Source organism: Nannospalax galili, unplaced genomic scaffold (assembly GCF_000622305.1).
Source record: "Nannospalax galili isolate Female #2095 unplaced genomic scaffold, S.galili_v1.0 scaffold76, whole genome shotgun sequence".
Taxonomy (NCBI): Eukaryota; Metazoa; Chordata; class Mammalia; order Rodentia; family Spalacidae; genus Nannospalax; species Nannospalax galili.
This window is the reverse complement of record NW_008339767.1, coordinates 3,574,768-3,591,534: the sequence shown is the minus strand read 5'-3', so window position 1 is coordinate 3,591,534 and position 16,767 is coordinate 3,574,768.

The window sequence follows — 16,767 nt, the reverse complement described above, 5'->3', positions numbered from 1 at the left end:
CTCCACTTAGTACTAGCATAACTGCTGGAATTTTCTTCCTCCACACCGACAAGCATGAGAAAAGCTAAGCTGCTGCCTGCCTACCTCAGGACCCTCACATCTCAGCCCTCTGCATGTACTGCAGGGAGACCTACAGTTCTTTGCCTTTCACTGCCCTATGAATAAACACATACTGTGAACCTCTAAGTGGAGTCAACTCTGCTAACTTGAAAACATTTGCATGTCTTCTTTATAATTTGTATTTGTTTAATTTCATCTATGAATATTAATTAGCTTCATCAAGTAGCATTTTAAACAACCATAAGTGTGAAAGTCTTTGATTCAAAAGTCTGGTTTTAGAAATTGATATCTACATGGAGACACACACACACACACACACACACACACACACACACACACACACACCACAAATCCACACACCAAAATATATATAAATAAATATGAATAAATAAATAATAAAATTCAATTTAACAACATTTAGAAGAGGAATTCAGCTGAAACAGACGTTCCAATGGAGAAAGAGGTACATTTAGCATAACTAGAAAGTGCAATTTTTGGAAAATTACTTCTTTTCTTGGGTGAAGAAAGGAAGTCCCAAGGGGTTGAGGAAGGCTGTGCTGAGACAGAGAAAACACCTCCAATAGGAGAACCACCCTGAGACAATCCATGGCCACTAGGAATTTTTGACACAAAGCAGCCAAATCTCAGGCCATAAAGCTTGATACTACTGTCTGAGGACTGGGCCCAGTCAAGATACTTGCTATATCATAAGAATGTTGTCTGCACAGTGTCCTCCAGTGGTGAAAATATATAAGCTTAAGAATCAGGTCTCTGACCACAGCCTGATTTTTGATAGAGTCAATCTGGTGACATTTATTTTTCAAGTTTCTGCATGATTTTCCATGTCACTTAAGGCAGTATATAAAGCAATGTGGTCACTGAAAGCATATTGGTTTAGTAGTCAAAGGAGGTGATGGACCCCAACTTACAAGCATGGCCTGGGACCAGGTGTGGTGGCTCACACCTTTAATCTTAGCACACGGGAGGCAGAGGCAGGTGGAGCTATAAGAGATCAAGGCCAGTCTGGACTACATAGTGCGTTCCAGGCCAACTGTGCCTAAAGGGAGACCCTGTCTTATAAAAACAACAAAAGAGGCTAGAGAGATGGTCAGTGGTTAAGAGCACTGGCTGCTCTTGCAGAGGACTGGGGTTCGGTTCCCAGTGCCCACATGATAGCTAACAATAATCCATAACTCCAGTTCCAGGGGAATTCAACACCCTCTTCTGATCTTTATGGGCACAGGTGTACACGTATACATATGCAGGCAATCCACTCATACACATAAAATTAAAATAATAATAAAAAAACAAGATGTTCATCACAAGATGTGCTGGCTTTGATCCTGGATGAATCCGCATATCAATTTCTCCGCTGACTCCTCTCTAAAATGGGATAACTTTATTACCTCATAGGATAACCTTGAACTTCTGCTCTTCCTACCTAACTCCTGGGTACTGGGATTATGGATGTGTGCCATCACACCCAGTTTCTGCAGTGCTAGGGGTCAAATCTAGGACTTTGTGCATGTTAGGCAAATGCTCTACCAACTGAGTTATGTCCCCAGTCTACTTTTAAAGGCAAGTAACAGATTAACATGACTGTTAAGATTATAGCAAAAAGATATGGGATCAGTGAGATCAGTGTATGTTTTAAACATTGATCATTAGATCTTGATAACACAGAAAAATGTGAACAAACAGATGAATCATGTTACTATACCTACTCCCTGAGCAGCCACTGAGGCTCCCTCTACCTACATCTGCCCCTTACCATTTACACTCCAGTGTAGACCCTCATCATTCTTTCATGTCATATTCTGGTTATTTTAAAATGCATTTTAAATTCAACTACTCCTCACCAACTCACAGCTACTGCTTTGCTCCAATCTTTCATAAACCTTGTCAACACGGGCGGCTACAGCTGCCAGTAGTAAGTACTCTGCCTCCTCATTGTTCTACTCCAAAGCATGCAGCATCATGTCGCATTTGTATTCAAACCTTATAAAAGCTTTATCCCATTCCAGTTAAAGTTGAACTTCTCTTAGTTTAGAAGCCTAGCTTAATGTGGTATGCTCTGACTTCTATTTACCCACTTTGCACCACGCTGGCTTCCTTGTTTGGACTTGAAATGGTCACACTTCTTCCTAACTGCATGCTGTTGCCCATGCAGTTCCTCTGTGTATCCTAATACATGGCTGTCTCATTTCCTTCGTGTTCTGCTCAGTGCCACCTGTCAGAGAAGCATTCCCTAGTTTTTGTAAATCACAACACGTGTCATTCTATCGCTCCATCCTGCTTTGTTTTCTAAAGGCATTTATCATGACCTCAAATCATATTACATACTTATTAACCATTTTATTGTTAGTCTTTAGCACTAGAATATAAGTTTTATGGTGTTGAAGACTTGCCTTGTTTAGTGATGCTTCTCCAGTCCCTAGACCAGTGCATATAGCACATATTAAATAATCAATGACTATTAGTGAATTGATGACACCTATATATATGAACTCAAGTTCTGTGCAATGTCAAATGTTTTCTGTTTTGAAAACAGAATCCACATACATGAAAAGCCAAGAGTGGTGATGTATGTGTGCCATCCCAGCACTGGCAAGGCAGAGACAAGATATCCCTGGGACTCACTAGTCAGTCTAGCCTATCAGTGAGCCCCAGGTCCCAGTAAGAAAATCTTTCTCAAAACAAAGTGGATAACCATCCCATAGAACAACATCAAAGTTTGATCTCTGGTCTCCACATGCATGTGTATGCACTAGCACATGCACAAATATGCATAAATGGGCCTGAAGAGATGGCTCAGTGGTTAAGAGCACTGACTGCTCTTGCAGAGGATCCAGGTTCAATTCCCAAGCACCCACATGGCAGCTAATAATTGTCCATAACTCCAGTTCCAGGATATTTGACTCCCTCTTCTGACTTCCACAGGCATTGCAAGACATGGGTAGACTTTATAATTTTTTTAATATTTTGTTTATTATTTTTATTTTATGTGTATAAGTGTTATGCCTGCATGTATGTAAGTGCACCCGTGTTGTGCAATGCCCGTTGAAGACAGAAGAGGCTCTCAGATCCCCTAGATCTGGAGTTACAGACAGTTGTTAGCTGCCATGTGGGTGCTGGGAATTGAACCTGGGTCTTCTGCAAGAACAGTCAGTGCTCTTAACTGCTGAGCCACCTCTCCAGGCCGACTTTATAATTTTTTATTTTATGTGTGTGAGTGTATTGCCTGCATGTACACACACATAAAATAAAAATAATAAATAAAATATTTTTTAAAACATGTGCACACAAACATACACAAGACAGGTGTTATCAATAGCATTTTATATACAGAAAATAGGCTTAGAGATCTCAAGTGGCCTGCTCTCCCAACCGCTGCAGCTCCCAGACCCCCTCATGTCAGTTACTGTCACCACCACCATCCTAGTTGTTAAAACAAAAGCATTATATTCATCACCCTTGACACTTAACACATATCTTTATCCCTACTGCATATACTGGTCACAGCATCCAGCATCATTACCTGGACCGTTGTTATTGCCTTAGCCATTAAAAAAAAAAACTGGCAGTTGTCTTTAACATTTTAATCACAATTCAAATACAATCCAGGGCTGAGAAGATGGTTCAGAGTGGAAAGCACTTGCTGCACAGCATGAGGGCCAAAGTTTGGATGCCCAGGGCTCATGTAAACGGTAGGTGGGTGTGCTGGCCCACGTGCATTTCCAGCACTAGAAAGGGAGAGAAAAAGGGATGCCAGGAGCAAGCTGGCTGGCCAGACTAGCCATATCAGAGAGTTCTGGGTTCAACTGAGAGACCTTGCTTCAATGGATAGGGCGGACCATCGAGGAGAGGCGTTACATCAACTTTGTTCCTCCATATGCACACACGCACACACATGAAAAAGAAAAAAACTATCATCCAAATATTTTTAGTCCTCTGGCTCTGGATTTTTGGTAGGACCATGGAACATCAAGGGACCAGACCTCTGGCTCTGACTCTAGCAGGTCCAGTAAGTAACACAGAACCATGCCTCTAGCTCTGAGAGAACCAGAGAGCACTTGAGGGTCAGACTTCCCATCAGGATGGCTTCAGTGGTCAGTGCAGGGTTGGGGCTGCAGCTCCAGTGGGTCAGAGTCTCCTGAGATACTTGGGCTTTGGCTCCAATGATCCCAAAGGTCAATGTGGGCTGGGGTTTCACCTCCAAGGTCCCAGTAGTCACTGCAGAATGGGAATCTATACTCTAGTGACATAACCCCCAGCCAGTTCACAAACATCAATGGGACTGGTGTTTCACCTCCCGTCCCCAGCAGGTTCACAGAATTCAAAGTACTGTCTTCATCTAGCTGACTCAATGCCCAGAGTGCAGTGACACCCTTGGTCCTGTTGGCACTTAGCCAAGATGAGACCACCTCAGTGACTCCATTTGAGAGATTTCACCAGTCCCCATAGCTGAACTTCCTGCAGACTGTTGTCTAGGAACAGACTAGGAAGATCGGCAAAAGAAAACAAAAATGTCGAAATAGAGGCAGAAGAAAGGAAAGTGAAGCTGAAAGACAAATCCATTCCAACAGTCGTACAATGCACAACGAAGAAACAGTAAAGAATATGACCCAGCTACCAACCATGACCCATCCCCAGACATTTGCCTACATACAAAAACCTGGGTGATCTACTAGTAACTCTAACTTCATCCTCTTTCCTTCCCTTTCCAACCACAGAAATGCTTCTGTTCCTCCATCACTCTCTCAAGCTTCTTCTCTGCTCCTTTGTGACTAGAACTATCTTCACATGGGAAGTTCACAATCATTGAGTTCACACTGGAATCTGACCTTCTGCTGTGGTTTGAGTATGGCTCTCAAGGGTTCATGTGTGGAAATTTAATCCCCATTGTGAGATGTTAAGAGAGTAAAAATGTAATGTAATTATGGTATCTACAGATGGGGCCTCTGGAGGTACTTAAGGTTAGATAAGGTCATCAAAGTGTGGCTCCCATAATAAAATCCTAGTGCCACCGGGCGTGGTGGTGCATGCCTTTAATCTGAGCACTTGTGAGTTTGAGGCCAGCTGGGGCTACAGGGAGACCCTGTCTCCAAAAAGTGGAAAAAAAAAAAGTAAAAAAGAAAAAACAATCCTGGAGCCATCGTATGAATACAGACCAGAAGAACCACACGTGAGTGTTCCCTGCTTCTTGCCATGTGAATTCCTGTTCCACCTAAGAATGATTCCAGCAAGAAGGCCATCACCAGATGTGGCCCCTCAACCTTGACTCTCCAGAACTGTGACCTCAATAAACCTCTTTTTAAATAAAGTGTTCAGCTTCAGGTAAGTACTCAGTAAATGTTAGCTGAAGGCTCCCTGAGTTCACCCTATCGGTTCCAGAGCCAAGACTAAAATTCAGCAATCCTTTCAGTTTCTATAATACTCTGACTTCCCTGTGATTATAATTTGGAGTATCATAGATTGTAAAACTTCCTATTTGCTTTAAATATAATGGCATCTATAAACTACCTTCTGTAAATCAAAATTAACCTTTACCTTGAGGACTTGCTTTAACTGCAGAGTGCTGCTTTTGCTCACATCCCAATCAAACGTAATCATTCCTTTCTGATAGCAAACATCTTCATTGTGTTGCTTTTCTCCAACTCTCCAACTAGACTGTAAACTGTTTGAAGATAGGAATCTTGTATAATTCTTATCATTTCTCTCAGCGACATCTTATCACTTTAAATGTAGAAGCTATTTGACAAATTCTTTCCGAATTCAGTTGCATTCTTTTTACACAATGGTCTTGTTGATTTTCAGATATATAGGGCTGTCATACTACAATAAAAGTCGTTCAAGAAAACAAAACAACCTGTTTGCTGACAATAATGATACTCTCAGGGAATTTATTAGGTTGGCAATATTTCACACATTCTAGAATAAATTGCATACAGGATAAATTGCATCTCACTGACTCAGAACCTATAACTATGTTTTCAGTGCTATTGACATAGGATGTTGAATTCCCAAAACTTTTGAAAACCACTAACCTTGCATATTCCTCCCAAATGTCACATAGTGTAAAACTGATGGATCTTTTGTGACCTGATGACATTTGTCTCCATTCCTGAAGGTATTACAATGGAAATGTGGTCTTCTATCATCCTGCTACAGTTGGTATAAATCCACTAGATACTTTTTAAAAATATTTTGAGAATACATAGCCATGAAAACCAATGTCTGTCTGTCTCAGCAGGGGATGGTAAAAGACTTTACAAATACCAGATGGGATTTAACAGTGTTACTAAAACATAAAAACGCTCCAAGAGTGCTAAGTCATTTTGTGAACAACTCAAAGCAAATATATTTGTTTCCATTATACATACTTTTCTTTCTTAAGAAATCCTAAAATTTTCCAATAAAAGTTTTAACACAGACTTCTAACATTATTTCTCTTAAAATTAAACTGCAATTATTTGTGCTTTGGCTACTACTCATTATTATTTGTGGCCATGTTAACAACTTTCTAATATTACCACAAGTCTATAACCTACCAAATTCTAAATAAGTATTAACCCTAATTTCATCACGTAAGTGCCTGTTCCACTAAAAATCCAAAGTAGACCTAGTTCTTCCAACGTGATTTTTTAAAAATATTTTACTTATTTTTTCATTTTACTTGTATGAGCGTACTGCCTGCACGTATGTAAGTGCACCCATGTTGTGCAGTGCCCGAGGAGGTGAGAGAGGACATCGGGTTCCCCTGGATCTGGAGTTATGGACAGTTGTTTAGCTACCATATGGATGCTGGGAACCAAACCTGGGCCCTCTGCCAGAGAAGCTGGTGATCTTAACCACTGAGCCATCTCTTCAGCCCCCAACATGATTATTTTTCACGGCTAACTTTAATCTTGAAATCAGGCAGGTGTTAACATTTTGATAAACATTTTATAAAAGAGCAATTGATAATCAATAAAATATGACCTGGAAGCACATTATTATCTAATTTTATTTAAGAAGATTCTTTTCTTGGACTCTGCTGAGAATATAGATAGTGATCATGAAATCTGGTCAGTTTCTATTCAAAATGAGCAGAAGCACAGAAAAGCCACTCCTTCAGAAATAAATCACATGCACAGTTGAATTTCGTTATGTGTTTTGTTCGCAAACCGGGTACCAGATGGAGGCAGGAAGAAGAGTCTACAAATGTCCTTTGCTACGTCTTCACTTAGACTAACACTAGAAAACAGTTGTCTCAACCATTAACGCTGATGCACACCTTTAGTCCCAGCAGTCAGAAAGCAGAGGCAAGAGGATCTCTGTGAGATCAAGGCCAGCCGGGACTACATAGTGAGTCCCAGGCCAGCTGAGGCTACAGGGAGACCTTGTCATAAAACAACAACAAAAGCTGGGTGTGATGGACCCTTGGGGAGGCAGAGGCAGGAGGTTCACAAATTCAAGACCTGCCTGGGCTGTCTCAAAAAGTAAAACAAATTATTCCAATGCAATTCTGGAGTGATGACCACTCCTTTGAGGGTAACTTCCTGGCCACTTCCACAGCCTTAAAACTGGCGCCGCCCTTGGTGACTCCACCTGAGCTAAAGCCTGGGATTCCAGATCTGCTGGCGCTGGGTGGGCGTTGCCTGAATCTGTGGTGACCTACCTTCTCCTCCTCCACTATCCTTTCAGGACATAGGCGTGGTTATTCATCAAGGCATGCCCCAGAACCACAAAAAGAAAAAGAAAGAAAGGAAGGAAGGAAGGAAGGAAGGAAGGAAGGAAGGAAGGAAGGAAGGAAAGAGAAAGAAAAGATGGTCTCTGCCTCAGCACAGCACAAGCCAGTTCTCAATAAATAGTTGCAATCCAGAAGGAAGCAGTTGGAACCTGAGATTGTATTTTAGTTGCATTTAATTTTGCCTTAGTTACCTTTCCAGTTTCTTTAATTAAAAAATACCCTGGCAAAAAGTAACTTAGGGGAGAAAGGGCTCATGTTAGCTCACAATTCCAGGTCACAGTCCATCATTGCATAGAAATTAAGCCATCAGGAAGCTGTTGCTCATATCATGGTTGAGAGTCTAGAGAATGAATGCAAGGATGCTTCTGCGGAGCTCAGTTTCTCTCTTTTAATACAGTCCAGGACCCAAACCCGAGGAGTGGCGCCACACAGGTTTAGACTGTGTCTTCCCACATCAATTAATGTAATCAAGATAATCCCCCATAAACATGCTCACAGGCCAGCCCAATCTAGACAGTTCCTCATTGAGACTGTCTTCCCTGGTCATTATAGATTGTGTCAAGTCCACAATTAAAATTAACCATCACATATGTTAAGCACATAATCCACAAACAAAAAATAAAACAATTGAAGAAAAAAAAACCCTGCAAAAAAAAAAAAAAAAAAAAAAAAAAAGAACATCTGTGTGCCCCAACCATGCCTGTGAGTAGAGACGCTCCTCTGTCTTCTGTCCACATCACTGATCTCAGACAAGGGAGGTGCTCACAGAAAAACAAGGCTATAACAGAAATTAGAGTCAGATATCTGTTCATTCACTGGATGACAATCCCCCAAACTAAAATGTTCAAGGTCATGTGTTTGCTTAAATGGGAGATCAAGAAAGAGTAAGGCTACTGCTAACATATCTTTTATCTCAGAGTGACCATAACAACAAACAAAATAAATTATGTCACTCTCTTACTCAAATTCTCCTCTGTCCTCAGGAGGAAGTTGAAGGTCTCTGGAATGCTAGCCAAAACTCTGACTGGACTGACTTAGCTGACTAGCTTCCCTCCCAACCTGTCTCCTCTTTCTTTACAGCTGTGCAACAGCACGCAATTCCCTAAGAACATACTATTTCTTCAGACCACGACAGCCTTCACTTACTTTCTCCTAGATTTTATCTGTCCATAACTGAAGCTACCACTTAGAGCACAAGTCCCCCAGAAAATCCCGTACCTTCAAAGACCTGGGAGGCCAGAAGTTCCTCCTATAAGCTGTTCCTAGCACCCAGCACTCAATCTCATTGATCTTGCTGTATCCAAGTAGCAGGATCATTTGTCTCTGCTACTGGCCTGCATCTCATCCTCACAAAACCCTGCTTTAGACCCAATTTTGTGGATTAAGAAACCAGAACTCAGAGAGAAAGTTAATTGAGGTCATATAGGTATTAGTACTATAAGAAGATATAAAACCTTACACCTCCCTTTAACTATTGTACTGTATCAACACTCAGAGTAGAATCATTAATCCAAACCATTATGGATTCTTATTAAATCAGATTTCATGTGTATAATATCTCATATATATGCATGTATACATCTACTTAATGTTTAGCAATGTCTTAGAATACATAGTCTACATTCAGTCAGTAGTAACCAACACCAATATTATTATCATTAACATTATTTCACTTTGGTCAGAGTTTATCTCTTTCAAGGGAAAACTCCAGGAATTGGGTCAAACCCAGGACCTTCTGAACAGTAGCATTAGTCAGAGATGATAGTTCTAACTGCTTCCCCTTTTCTTTCCCCCCAAATCTTTAATACTAACCTGTATTGTGCTTCTAAAACAGGCAAAATGGGATTGCTCTCAAAGGGAATTCCTTTTCTCCTTCATTCCCCAGCAAATAATCTTTGGTTACTGAGGGCTACATTAAAGTCTGAAGAGCTTATGTTTGGTGTGGTTATTCTAGCACTGTGTCAGCCTGATACTCATGTTAGCCTTTTGGCTTGACTCTGCCCCATTATATGTGAAGCCAAGGTAGAGTGAATTTTTACAAAACTATTTCTTCGGGGATGTGAAACTGAATCTGCTCGCACTGCAGCAGCATCTCTTCAAATCTGAATTGGCAGGAACTTAAATGGAAAACAATGAAAACAGGAACTATCTGCTATTAAATATGTTTCCTGAAACCTAAGCTCAGTAAATTGCGTCTCTTGGTTTTGCTGTTGCCCCACCTGGGAGAACCCTGTTTAAATCAACAGGGTTTTGTGACTGCAGATCAATGGCAGGATTATAGGTTTCACAGAGAAACAGAAGAATCAGTCAGTGCACAGCAAATGTGCAGTTTTAATTGCAAATACACTTAGAGCCCTGAAGAAATGTGTTAGGACATTGAATCTGGGACTCGATCCTCTACATTGAAAACCAAGTTCTCAGTTTAACATACTTGGCATTTCCTTCTCAAAGGCAGTTCAAACTTTTTTTTTTTTTTTTTGACTTTTTGGGACAGAGTCTCCCTATAGCCCCAGCTGTCCTGGAATTCTCTATGTAGACCAGGCTGGCCTTGATCGCAGAGATTCACCTGCCTCTGCCTCCCAAATGCTAGGATTAAAGGTGTGTGCCTCCACACCTGACTTGAAATGCCTCTTCTGTTGCAGGTCCAAAGAGCCTTCATCAAAAAGTAAAATAGAATGTTTGGTTATTATCTTATTCACATTAGCAGGCTCATGTTGCAATTTTTACCTTTACATTTCCCAAGAGTAAATTTAAAATATTTAGCCATAAGCTATTCTAATTTATAAGTTACTATATAACTTTTCAATCGGCTACCGTATTTGGGATTCAGCTTTTTTTATTTAGGATTTGGCTTCATTTTATGAGTTAGAGAGCTAAGACATAACAAGGCATTGTTATACATAATTAAAATCTCGGTACTAGGAGGCTGAAGCAAGAATATTGTGAGCTTCAAGACAGCCTGGGCTACATAGTAAGTTCAAAGCCAGCTTGGGCTACAAACTGAGGCCCTGTCTCAAAAAAGAAAAATAATGATAATTACTACATTGTATATCCATATATATTGAAGAACTAAAACTTGACTACATCTGTGTAGTATAACACTAGGCATTGAATCCATAGGGCTTGATTTGAGATAGGTGGTATGCAAACAGAAATATATTGAACAGAATAGAAATATACTCTGGGCCAAACAGGAATAAATCTGTGTTTACTCCATATCATGATTCATTAACGCTAACCCTGTATCACAGGTACTAAAGATAAAATAGGATTGGATCTCAGTAACACTAAACTCTATCTAATCTGTCCTCATGATCTCAAAGTTTCATGAAGTTCTAAGATCTGAAGGAGATTCTGGATCATACATAGATCTCAAGGTTCCTAGATCCTCAGAAGGAAACAAAGAGCTTCCTTCCATGGTGTCTACTCCATTCATTCCAGCTGGGAAAAGTCCACCTCAGTTTTCTGGCCATTTATGTACAGAAATCCTCAAGGCTTTCACAGTACAAGTGCACTGTGCTCAGAATCGAACTCAAATGTTTACCTTGTAAGAGTCATCACATTGTTCTCTGAGTATTGTTTCTTGTCACTGCTTTACCCAATCTTAAAACTTATGCATCTTTCCCTAACTTCTGGCAGCATAATTTTTCTTTGAAACACTTCAAGAACTGAGTTGACCATATTTAGTGATGTCAACATAGTGATTTATACAGAATTTCCAAGCTTCTGAGAAGAATCAAAGTAAAAAATTTTAAGCAAAAATAATTCAGAATAAAGAGGAAGCTATATACAGAGACTTCAGTCTGATGCATATTTTTAGCATTAGAATAATGGATTACTATGATCTTCAATCTGTCAGTATATGTTTACCATGAAAATTTATGGAAATTTGGGATGCATATGCATGAGATTTTTATGCAGACACCATTGCTTTTTTAAGGCTAGTATTTCTTAGAAAGCCCTAGGGTATTAAAGCCAATAAGAAATTCAATTTTAATTTTTTTATTTTTATTTTGTGTATATGAATGTATGTATGCCTGCATGTATGTAAGTGCACTTGTGTCATGCAATGCCCATGGAGGTCAGAAGAGGGCATCAGATCTCCCAGAACTAGAGTTACAGACAGTTATTATTCACATGTGGGTGCTGGGAACCAAACCCAGGTACTCTAGAAGAGCAGCCAGTACTCTTAACCACTGAGTCATCTCTCCAACTCGGTTTATTTTTTTTACTTCATTCTATTTAAAGCTCTTTAATGTCACCAAATTTTGGCAAGGCTGAGTACCTTGCTTCTGAAGATAGAGATACAGATGTGATATCTACATAGGTAGATTTTGTACATTACTTTACCTTCAAACGTTCTAAGGGAGCTCCTCTGTTAATGAAGCACCCATCCTCCTCTAGGAGCTCACTTCACACATAGACTTATTCACAATATCCCCACTAGAGCTGAAAAGGAATGCTGTCAACATACAACAATCCCTCTGTTTGCTGAGATTTCCCTTTTACGTGCACTTAGCATTGTGTGGAGCATACTTTGCCTTATTTAGTCTCCGTGGTACTGTCTTTTGATTAATATTATTACTCCCATTATATGAATATATATACACATATATGATCATAATGATTGTGAATAAGCAAGGAAATATGGCACCACAAAAAGAACATGGTACTTAAAAGATTAAGTGCTGGTAGTTAACCCTAAAGCAGTAGAATTCTACAGTCTACCTGACAAAGATTTCAAACCCATCATCTAAAAGAATCTCTGTGAGCTACAAGAGAAACTAGATAAAAAATTTAACAAAATCAGGAGAACAGTGTATGAACAAGACAAGACGTTCAACTAGATGGAATGATTAGACAGAACCCAGCAGAAATTCTGTGGCAGAAGGTGACAAAACTGAAAAAATCAATAAAATCTCAACAGCAAATTCAATTTAGCAAAAGAGAGTCACTGAGCTTTAAAAAAAAAAAAGAAGTTCATTTGAAATTACTCAATCAGAGGGACAAAAAGAAAAAAAAATTTTAAAAAGAGTGAAGAAGGCCTAAAAAAGATCAGGGTGAGATCTCCGTGAGATCACAAAGACATCACTAGATCTTCCTTAAGAGAAATAATGAGGGGTTGGAGAGATGTCTCAGTGGTTAAGAACACTGGCTGTTCTTACAGAAGACCCAGGTTCGAATCTCAGCACCCACATGGCAGCTAACAACTGTCTGTAACTCCAGTTTCAGGGGATCTGACAGCTTCTTCTGTCCTCAGCAGGCATTGTACAACATGGGTGCATTTATGTACAAGCAGGCAATACACTCATATATATAAAATAAAAATAATAAATAAAATATTTAAAAAATAATAAAAGGAGTTAAGTTTAAATGAAAGAACACTAATAACATGAAAATATATTGATACATAAAGTTCACTATAAAGGCGAGAATACAGTCAACTTGACAGTAGTCTAATTCTATAATGATGTCTTCTAAATCAACATTATGCGACCATAAAAATTAAAATACAAAAGAGATACAAATGTACAATATTTTAAAATAGTTATATATATAATCATTTATAAGTGAATACACAATAAAAGTTCAATCAATTATGACATCATTCATACAAAATGTTAAAGAAGAAGAAAATGTTTGATGCAGGCAACATAAGTAGTTATCAGCTTAAAATATACCATTAGAATTATGAGATATTTTATGTAAGCCTTGTGATAATTATGAAGGGAAAAAAACTACAACAAGAAGGAAAAATATAAAGACCTGGGAAGATTGCTAAGTGGGTAACAGTGCTCACTCTGCAACCATGAGACCTGAGTTCAAATCCCCAGAACCCATATAAGCTGGGTATGGCTGTGCATAACTGAACCCCAGCATAGGGAGGTGGAAACAGATTTTTAAGAGCTTGTTAGCCAGCTAGTCTGTTTGAAATGTTGAATTTGTGCTTTGAAGAGAGACCCTGTCCGAGGCAAGAAGGCACAAAACAATACAGAAACATACTTAACATTCCTCTGACCTTTGCATGTGCACACACCTGCACATTAACATGCATGCAGCAACCACACCACATGTACACACACACACACACACACACACAGAGATAAAATAAGTATAATCAAACCGTACCATAATAAAAAAAAAATCACATTAAGTCACAAAGGAAGGCAATTAAAAAAGAAGAGAGTAAAAGAAGTAAAATTCATTCAGAAAATAATTAACAAAAATGATAATAGTAAACTCTTAATTATCAATCAATGCTTCATATGAATGAATTAAAATCTCCAAAGACATAGCTCAATGGAATTTATGTTAAAATTCATCAATATGGTGTATATAATGGACTTACTTTTGTTTTAAGGAAGATAATCTTCATGTAAATAAAAAAATACATTCATCAAGAAGATGGTTGCACTTAGACAAAACAGACATAGCTTCATAACGTGCTCAGTTTATTAAGATGATATAGCAATTATAAATAAACACATAAATTCAACAATGAAGCATCTAAATATGTAAGACAAGTATTAATAGAGTTGAAGAGAGAAATAGAAAACAATAGAGTAAAAATAAGGAGCTTCAATCACCTACTTTCAATAATGGATTATGTAGACAGAAAATCAATAAGGAAATAGACAACTTTGTCAGTGCTACAAACCAAATATATCTAACTGACATATAGAACATTCCAGCCAATGACAATACAATGCTCTTCTCACTTTGCATGGTAGTACACACCTTTAACTTCAGCATAAAGGGAAGCAGAGGCAGACAAATCACTGTGAGATGAAGGCCAGCTTGGCATGGTCTACATAGTAACTTCCAGGCCAGCGGGTCTCCGTAAGTGAAACCCTGTCTCAACAACAACAAAAATGTTCTTCCCAAGTGCACATGGAGCATTCTATAAGAGAGACATGTTAGGCCACAAAACAATTTTAAGAAGATAGAACTTATATCAAATAGCTTTTCCATCCATAATGATATGAATCTAGAATGCAATAACCAGAGGAAAATTGGATTTTCAAAACTAATATGAAAATTAAAATCATGTTCCTGAATAAAGAATGGGTCAAAAAAGATACCTAAAGAAAAAAGTTTTAAAAATCTTGAGACAAGGGCTGAAGAGATGGCTCAGTGGTTAAGAACACTGTTCTTGCAGAAGACCCGGGTTTGGTTCCCAGCACCCACATGGCAGCTAACAACTGTCTGTAACTCCAGTTCCAGAGGATCCAACAGCCTCTTCTGTCCTCCTCAGGCATTGCACGACATGGGTGCACTTACCTACATGCAGGCACTACACTCATACACATAAGATAATAAATAAAAATATTTTTTTAAAAATCTTGAGACACATGAAAATAGAAACACAACCTACCAAAACATATAGGGTGTAGCAAAAGCAGTTCTAAGAAAACTGCTTATGGCAAGGCATACAATAAGAACAAGGAAAGATGGCAAATGAAGGGATTCACTGTACACAGCAAGGAACTGGAAAGAGAAGGACATAGTAAGTCCAAATCCATCGGAAGAAAATAAATAATACAGATCATGCAGAAAATAATTAAGTGAAGACAAGGAAACAACAGAAATTGTCCATGAACTTAACTGCTTTTTGAGAAAATAAAACCGATAAACATTTAACCAGAATAACTGAAAGAGACAAGCTCTAAATAATTAAACATAAGTGAAAGAAGAAATATTACAATTGATGCCTAAAATACAAAAAAAATCTGAGACTACCATAAAAATTAAATATCAACAAATTGGATAACCAGGATAAGTGGATAAAAGACACACATGTATCAAGATGAACTATAAAGAAATGGAAAATCTAAACACATCAATAGCAAGTAATGAGACTGAATCAATAATCAAAAGCCTCTAAGCTAAGAAAAACCAGGACCTGATTCTACCATTTAAAGAATTAATACCAGTCTTTATCAAACCATTCAAAAAAAAAAGAGAGAGAAAATAGAAGAAAAACTTCCAGACTCACTTACAAAAGTAATATGTCCTGATCTCAAAGCCAGACAAAAACACTAAAAGAGAAAATTATAGGCCAATATCTATGATAAACACTGGTGCAAGAGTCTTGAAGAAAATAGTAGCAAAATTAATCCAACAGCACATAAAGATTATTTACCATTATTTACCATTCACTCCTGGAATACAAGGATGATTAGGTATAAGCAAATCAATAAATAGGTAACACATTATCAGAATGAAGGGGAAAATTCATATGATTATCTCGATATGTTCCGAAAGAGTGCAAACTTAAGCATCTTTTCAAAATAAAAGTTCTATACTCATTAAATTAGATGTAGAGAAATTTGCATCAACACATTAAAGGCCAAATAAGACAAAACCATAGCTAACATCATTATCAATGGTGAAAAGATGAAAACTTTTCCTCTAAAAGTAGCAAAAGAATGAGTATGCCCATCCTATCACTATTCAGCACAGTGCTGGGAGTCCTCACCAGAGCAATGAGGCAAGAAAAAGAAAAGGCATCCTATCTAGAAAGGAAAAAAAAAATTGTCTCTGTGTGCAGGCGGCATGCCCACAGAAAACCCTAAAGAGTCAACCAAACAAAAACCTATCAGAACCAATAAATGAACTTGTTAAAGTTGAAGAACATGAACTGAGGTACAAAAATCATTAGCTTTCTGTGCACTAACAAACTGTCTGGAAAATAATAAAAGTCAATCCCATTTACAATCGCATCAGAAAAATAAAATGTTTAAGAATAAATAAAGCAGAGCTAGAAAGACGGCTCTGTAGTTAAGAAAGCTGCCTGCTCTTCCAGAGAACCCAAGTTCAGTTTTCAGTACCTGCATCAGGCAGCTCACAACTGCCTGTAACTCCAGCTCCAAGGAGAATCCAATGCCTCTGGCATCCATGGGCAAATGCACTCACATGCACATACCCCTACACACACACACACACACACACACACACACACACACACACACACA